Genomic DNA, 7813 nt, shown 5'->3' with positions numbered 1-7813 from the left:
GTTACATAGGAAATTCAGGGAATTAAAATACCTATCAATTTACGACCTATTACAAGTACCTAGTTAAGAAAGTGCATCAAGAAGCGTTGTCGAGTATATGTTGTTTAGGTAGGATATATCAATTCTAAGGATAAGATAGCCACTTTGGAGAACATACTATTGATTCGAGGGTTTGTTGATGTATTTTTCGAGGAAACTTTGGGGCTTCCCCCTAAGCGATATGTTGAATTTACTATAGAATTAGTCCCACGAGTGACCACATTTTCAAAATATCCCTACCGCACAAGTATACCTAAAATAATAGAACTTAAGATGCAGTTGCAAGAATTACTTGATAAAAGGTACATCATCCCAAGTGTATCACCTTGGCAAGCCCATGTGCTATTTGTGAGGAAGAAGAATGGTTCTCTATGACTGTGTATTGATTATAGGAAGCTAAATACATTAACTATAAAAAATAAATATCCGTTGCCAAGAATTAATGATTTATTTGATCAAGTTAAAGGTGCCGCCCTATTTTCTAAGATTTATTTGTGATCACATTATCACTATATAATAATAGGACATTTGGAAGACATCATTTAGGACTTGGTATGGTCATTACGAATTTGTTGTCTTGCCTTTTGGGCTTACAAATGCCCCATCAAAATTTATGAGTTTGATGAATGGTATTTTCCACCCTTACCTAGAAAAACTTGTTCTAATTTTTATTAATGACCTTATTTTCTCAAGAAATTTAGAAGAACATAAGGAACATTTGTAGATAGTGTTGGAAATATTACAAGAACATGTGTTATATGCTTACTATATTAAATGTGATTACTTCATAGATGAAATTCAATACTTGGGACATATAATTTCATCATAGTTGGTCGATGTAGATCCCAAGAAAATTAAAACCATTATGGAATGGCATGTCCCCAAAAATGTTGTAGATATTCTATTATTCATGGTTTTAGCTAGGTATTATCAATGTATTATACATAGATTTAGCATTTATTATCCTATAACTTCTTTGTAGAAAAGGGGAAGAAACTTCAAGTTGAAAATATAATGTTAATGCAGTTTTGAACAATTAAAAAATTTATTAACTACAACCCCAGTGTTTAAAGTTGCGTCCCTGGTGAGCACCAGTATTGCAGCAATAGTGTTGTAACTCATGGGCTACCTACTTTACTCTTATCAACCTCGTAGTTCGTAACAAACTTGGAAGTGTCGATGTTGTATGCACAAGTACTAGTTCTCACTGCAGGTTTTCACTTGGTCAGCCGATGCAAGATCACTAGGAGCTTGATCCAACTTCTATGGATTCCAGAAGAAGATCTATATGTGATGAAAGGAAATATAGATATATGCTATTCTAATTGCAGAAGGGACAAAGACAGAAATGTAAAGCAAACCTACTGAACCCTAATTAACCAACTAATTCTACTTTTGCAGAAAGTGCTATGAAAACCATGAAAGGAATGCCATTACCTATTCAAGGAAGTAAACAACATCTAGTTATGTTATTTCTGGAAGTAAACAAACAAAAAACATATTTTTGGATTTTTATGTATTTTTATGTGAATTTGACATGCATGTAATTTATTGTGTGAATGTGGCAGTTGTTAGATACCTATAGTAATAGGTTTCATATTTCATGATTGATTATTGAAAATCCAAATATGCTCTGCTTTGCTACTACAAAGATCCCATATTTCCAGAAAATCAGAGGTGTGTGAAGTATTTCAAATATTGAGGACCTTATTACAATTTTTTGGGTGATTCAACAGTTCAAACTGGATCATGCCATGTTTCAATTTTGAGTTGTAGAATAGAGAAAGAAGTCTGTCCAAACAGCTTAATCTTGGCAGACAAATAGTTCAGGTAGAGAAACAAAGGTTCCCAAAAGTCTAATCTGGGACCTTGGAAGAGATAAGGGTAGAAGTAGATAGGGAGAAAAGGAAAAAAGCCAAAGAAAAGAAAAGGCAATTGAGGGTTGCAAGTCCAAGTGCCCCTCCAAGAAGAAACAAAAAAATGTTAGGTGAAATAGTTGGGTAGGCAGTTGTGGTTGCAGAAAGGACATGTTCACCATTACATAGTTGTCAAAGATGTTTTGCCAAGGCAATGGATATATTAGCAAAAAGGTGGTGAAATTCATGGTCTCACAGCAGAGCATCACTAACTTCTCTCTTCCCCCCTACTCCATTGCTAACACCCCCTTTCTAAATTCCCCACCTTCACTTATACTAACTCCTAATTCTACTATTTAGCTCCCCTATTTTACCCCTACCCCTAATAATACTAACACTAAGGTGTATAAAGCCCCAAATTTTATGTATATTCCCTCCCCTAGGCATAATAGCCATGTATTTTCAAAAGGGACCAAATGGCACCTGGCCACTTTGGTGAACCTTTTCCACCCCTTTTCCCTCTGCTGCAAGTTATTTTACCCTCAAATTCACCTCTGCATGGGCAAAACCCCTCTCCAAGACCCTTTAGCCTACAAAAATCTTTGCAAAAGTCCCTAAGGTAAAAAACCCGCCTCTGGCACGTTTCCCAATCCCACCACATTACGGGTTAAGCGTGAAAAGATGAAAAACCATTCAAAACCCACTAACCTATAGTTTTGCGCCCAAATATTAAATGGAATATTTTATTCCGCTGGCGGGACCCTTCCCCAACATGCTCGACCAGTCGGGAGGCCCGCCAGCCGTCAGATCTCCAGCGCCCAGATCTAAGGGTGGGCGGTCAATTTCAGATCTCGATGTGCCGACATTTAGCGTCCGGGGAAAGCGGTTTTACCTATCCCGTACGATGGACGCGTGGCGGGCGGTAAGGTTGTTCGGAGCCCTCCTCCCACTTACCGCCTTTGCCCAAAGGTGGTGCGGGGAACCCACTTACCGCCACCCCGTATACCGCTACCCCACACGTCATGCCTACACGTCATGTCCACGCCGCTCTGACGTCACCCCGCCGGTGCCCGCCCCATCGTCCCTTGGTCCTCCACGCGGGCCCGCCTTTGCGCCCGCCCGCCACCGTGTCCTGCCGACCTGGCTAACACCTCAGCATCCACGTCACCCCTCACCTGGGCCCCGCCATGACGTCATGCTGACGTCATCGGCGGAAAAGCGCCAAATTCATACTTTTGCCAAATTTACCGATTTAAACGGCTAAACGCATATTTTTCGCTTATTTTGCATGCGAAGCTGAACTAGCCGTTGTCAAGCCTGCTGCCGCGAAATCTTGCATTCAGCCATCAAATTCGACAAGTAAACCGTTCAAAGTTCGAGGCTTGACTGCATTAAGCCTTTGCAACCCAGCCCGCAAGCTTCCAGGTCGATTTGCCAGGTATTTTGCCGTCTTCTCCCATTCTGCCCGTGAATTCCAATTTTCTGCAAAATCACCATTAAAGTCTGCTAAAAACTCTAAATTTAGCTCTACCTAAGCACCCAAATCAGACATAAGCAACCTGTGCCATCCATTAGCCCCAATTTAGCTCTGTACAAACCAGCTCGCGGGTTAAAACTGCAGAAATCGCCCTGAAGTACCCGGCATTGTTCCTTTTTGCCAAGTACTGGTTACCTACACTCTTCCTGTACAAATACTAATACCTCAGTAAGCATTCCCTTAGACAATCCACATTCCTGAAAATCATCAGTACTTTGCTAGCTTCAGAACAACTTCACACCAGAAGAAGACATCACACCAATTGCACCTACCTGCTGCTCAAAGTCTTCAAGAGATTCATCAAAGCTCTGCATCCTGCTGCACACTTTCAGACTGTATCATGGCAGCATCTGCATCCTCCTCCCTCAGTGTCACTCCACTGAGTCAAACCAATAAGGAACTGGAAGCTATGCCATTAGTTGACAAAGACTGTCTCATAAATGATTTTGAGGGAAACAGAAACTTTTTGAAGACCTTCACCACATTAAGGGAAGACTATAAGGCAGGACTTGGTACAGATGGGATATGGGAATCAAACCTGCCCTATTACTGCCTCCCAGCTGTGAATGTTTTCCCTGAAATCATTCACTTATGTGCTCAAAATTATGATCAGGAGCACAGAGCTGTCAACACTCAACTAGGGAGGATTTTGTTCTATATAAACGCTGACACCATCAACAAAATGCTGCACTTTGAACAGACAGAGTTATTAGTCCCTTTCTCCATGAGATCTTTAATGGAAGCAGGTGAGAAGATGACCAGTGAAGAGCTGCAGAAGGTCACCAGGAACTACATGTGGCCTGTGAACCAGCCTACAGGGCCACCTCCTTATCCACATGAGCACTTCAATGACTCAGGCAGGCTGCTCCTGGACATGATAGCCTATGTGCTAGGCTACCAGAACAGCAAGCATGTGGATCTAGCCATGCTCGTAATGCTATCTGCCTACAGCCCGCGACAACCCCCTGCCCGAAAGTACAACTTTGCCAATTTCATAGCCAATAGGATCCATGATCAATTGTGCAAATTGGACAGACAAGGAGTCTTTAGATATTCAGCATACATCTACCACCTGTTCATGTATCATCACTCTGAAGCTTTCCCATGCTACATCAGAAGGCTGGACAACAAAGGGGAGAGAAGATCAGTCATATTCTGGACCTCAGTCTATCATGAAATCACAAATTCACCTTACAGCTATTGTGAATTTGTAGATCAGTTTGTATACCCAGTCTCCAGCATACTTATGAAATCCCCTCCACCTAGAATATCAAATGAGATCAAGAAAGCTTTACAACTTTCTAAGAAGTACAAAATAGGTGATTGGTACCTATATGAACACCACACTATGTTCAGAGTGTATGGGTGTGAGCTCTGTCCATACAGACTACCCAAGTATGTTCCCATGAGATTATTTGCCTTGGAATATTACAGGCAATTAATCCAGTCAGACCTCACTCACTTCCACAGCTCAAAGAAAAAAGCACACCTTAACTACAAAAATGAGCTGGGCCCTTTTATCATGAATAAGAAGGAAGGATGGGAGGCTGCAGATTTGATCCTAAAAGACAAATATAAGTTGTCTTACAGTTTCCGGTGGGTCCCATATGACCCTCAAGGTTTCATCACTGCCAGGAGAACAAAGTACAGACTCCTAGCCATCAAACACTGCCACTATCCACATCTAGAACAGTATGCAAACTTACAAGAGTGGCAGTTGGATACCCTTGTTGAGAGCTTGTCTGAAGAGGAAAAAATAGCTAAAAATATGAAAGAACTTGAAAAAACTATTGACCTGGACTATGTGATCCAGGTACCTTTCAGGCTGCCTCAAACATCAGGAGGAGGAACCTCAGTTACCAGGACAGCGCCGCCAACAACAGCACCAGGCTTGGATAAGGGAAAGGGAAAAATGGACGCTGAAGATGAAGCAAAAAAGCAGCAGTCAGAGCAGGGAAAGCAACAACCAGAGCAAGAAACAGGGCAGCAAGAAGAACAAACCGGTCTGCCACAAACTGGGCTGCCAGAAACCACCTTATTGCAGACACCACCCCCTCAAGTGGAGCCCCTAACCACTTCAATTTTACAGACCCCGGCACATGAAGAAAGGGGGACCAAAAGACAAAGAGAAGAGTCCACTCCCCTCAGTGGATCCTCCCAACAACCAGAAGCTAAAAGGCAGAGGGCAGACTCCCCAGAAGTAGAAGACATTACTGAAGATGTCTTCAATAATACAGCCAAGGATAGGGAGGGCAGCCAACACACAGGGACTAGCTCCTTTCAGCAGGAGCAGAATTTACAACTTGGCTTGGAGGTATCATCTTCTTCTCAACAAAGCCAGAAGCTCAAAGGTGCTAAGGCCACCTTCAAAGAAATCAAGGCAGCAAATGAACTATTGAGGGCTGAGGTTTACAAGCAATTTATAGATGCCACTCCAGCCCAACAAGAAAGATTGATGTCGGTCTACGACTTCAAAGAGGAGAAGATGATATTCAGCCATTTCAAACCTAAGGGGCCCAACCCAATGTCCACTGCTGATTTCATCAAAACAAGGGTGGAGGTCTTGGCCAAAGACATACATCCTATGGACCAAATTGAGCTCCATAAGCAGACTGGAGAAATGGTCTATGCCACCTTGGTAGATAAGGCCACATTAGCTCATGAGCTGAAAGAATCCTTGAAGCACACAAATACTCAACTGGATTTTGAGAGATTGTCTTCCAGGGCCAAGGATAACAGGATAAAATCTCTTGAAGAGATTATTGTTGATCTAGGGCATAACCCTAGTGACCCAACCGGGGTAAAAGCCCTCCTGAAGAAAAAAGAGGATGATCTCAATGCCATGAAGAGGAGATTGAAGCTGTCACCTACAGAACATCCTCAGACAGCTGAACTGCAAAAAGAAAAACAAGTTGATCAACAACTTGATCTACTATTGCAGCAGGATCAAAGGATCCAAGAGCTAGAGGAGGAGCTGGAGAAGTCATTACAGGACAAACAGGGAGAATCCACACTACCAACTCCCCCAACAGATTCTACAGCAGCAACAGGCTCTGGGGCAGCAGTGGCCCCTACAACAGCAAATACAGTTGACCAGCCCAGCATAGAAGAACTAACTAAGGCTGTTAAGCAAATGGAGCTACAAGCAGATGAGATAAGGAAGGCAAAAGAAAAACTGGCAGAGATAGATGCCAAGTATGACCAGTCTAAAATGACAGTGGCAGAACAGGGCAGACAGATCAAGACCCAAAAGGACAGAATCAAAGCCCTGGAGAAAGAGCTTGATCTCAAAAACACCATGGCTGAGATCAAGAGGATCTTATGGAATAAAATCACCCAAAGCATGATTAAACAGTGGAAATCACTCAAAACAATCCATGAACATATGGATTTAATTGTGCAAGCTCAGATAGATATCCAGAGAGCTAAGACAGCACTAGGAAATAGACCTGAACAAGCTAGCCAACTGATAGACTTTCTGAACAGGCAAGACAAAGATGAGCTGGCAGCAGTTGGAATCACCAACAGAACGGAGGCCATCCTTATGACCAAAAAGGTGCTAACACTCAGAGGATATGTGCAGACAGCAGAAAGGAGGAGCTATGAGATACAGACTGAAGTTGAAGACTTCAAGCTCAGAATGGGGATGCTACAGGCAAGAGGAATGCCTAGCCTATTGAGCGGTACAGGGAAATTGATCAACAGAGATCAATTTACAAATAGGATGGCCGCGTACATAGAAAATCAAATCACTGCATCCAGCAGTGCTTCTGAAGAAACTGTTCCTCCTACAGGACAGAGTTTGTACACTCAGCTTGAAGGGTCATTTTTTATTGAAAATGAAGTTAATCATCTATTTGAAACTCCTCCCAGTTTTTTCAAATACACAGAGCTTGATGAGACATTGATTAAAATGCGAAGGCATCAGATGCCCAAGGAGGACTGGTGGCAAGCCATGCTCCAGATTCTGCCACAGTAGTTTCAAAACTCCGGGTCAAAAGCCAGCTCAGGTCACCGCAAGACAAGTATAAAGTGGTCGGTGACTGGAAAATATCTAAAAAGTGATTCATCACTAACAGTGACAGCTAGCCACATTTTGAAACACACGCCTTCAGCCGACTACAACTGCTACAAATTCAACAGCATCTGACAGATTTTGACAGCTAAAGGACTAAGAGCTATTACTGCATTTACTTCTTCATTTACTTCTTTGGCTACTGCTCACTAGCAGTTGGCAGCATATTTATGAGGCATTTACTCTTCTTTCAGATATTTTTCCAAATGTAAATCTGTATATATACCCCCCTTAGTAACGCATAAGGGGTTGCTGGAATTTTCTCTTGGATAACTTCCATCTGCTGTAATATTTTCAGAGAATTAA

Source organism: Pinus tabuliformis, chromosome X, assembly GCF_031772625.1.
Source record: "Pinus tabuliformis cultivar Carrire ecotype Pingquan chromosome X, CPIR1, whole genome shotgun sequence".
NCBI lineage: Eukaryota > Viridiplantae > Streptophyta > Pinopsida > Pinales > Pinaceae > Pinus > Pinus tabuliformis.
Note: the sequence above shows the minus strand (reverse complement) of the source record.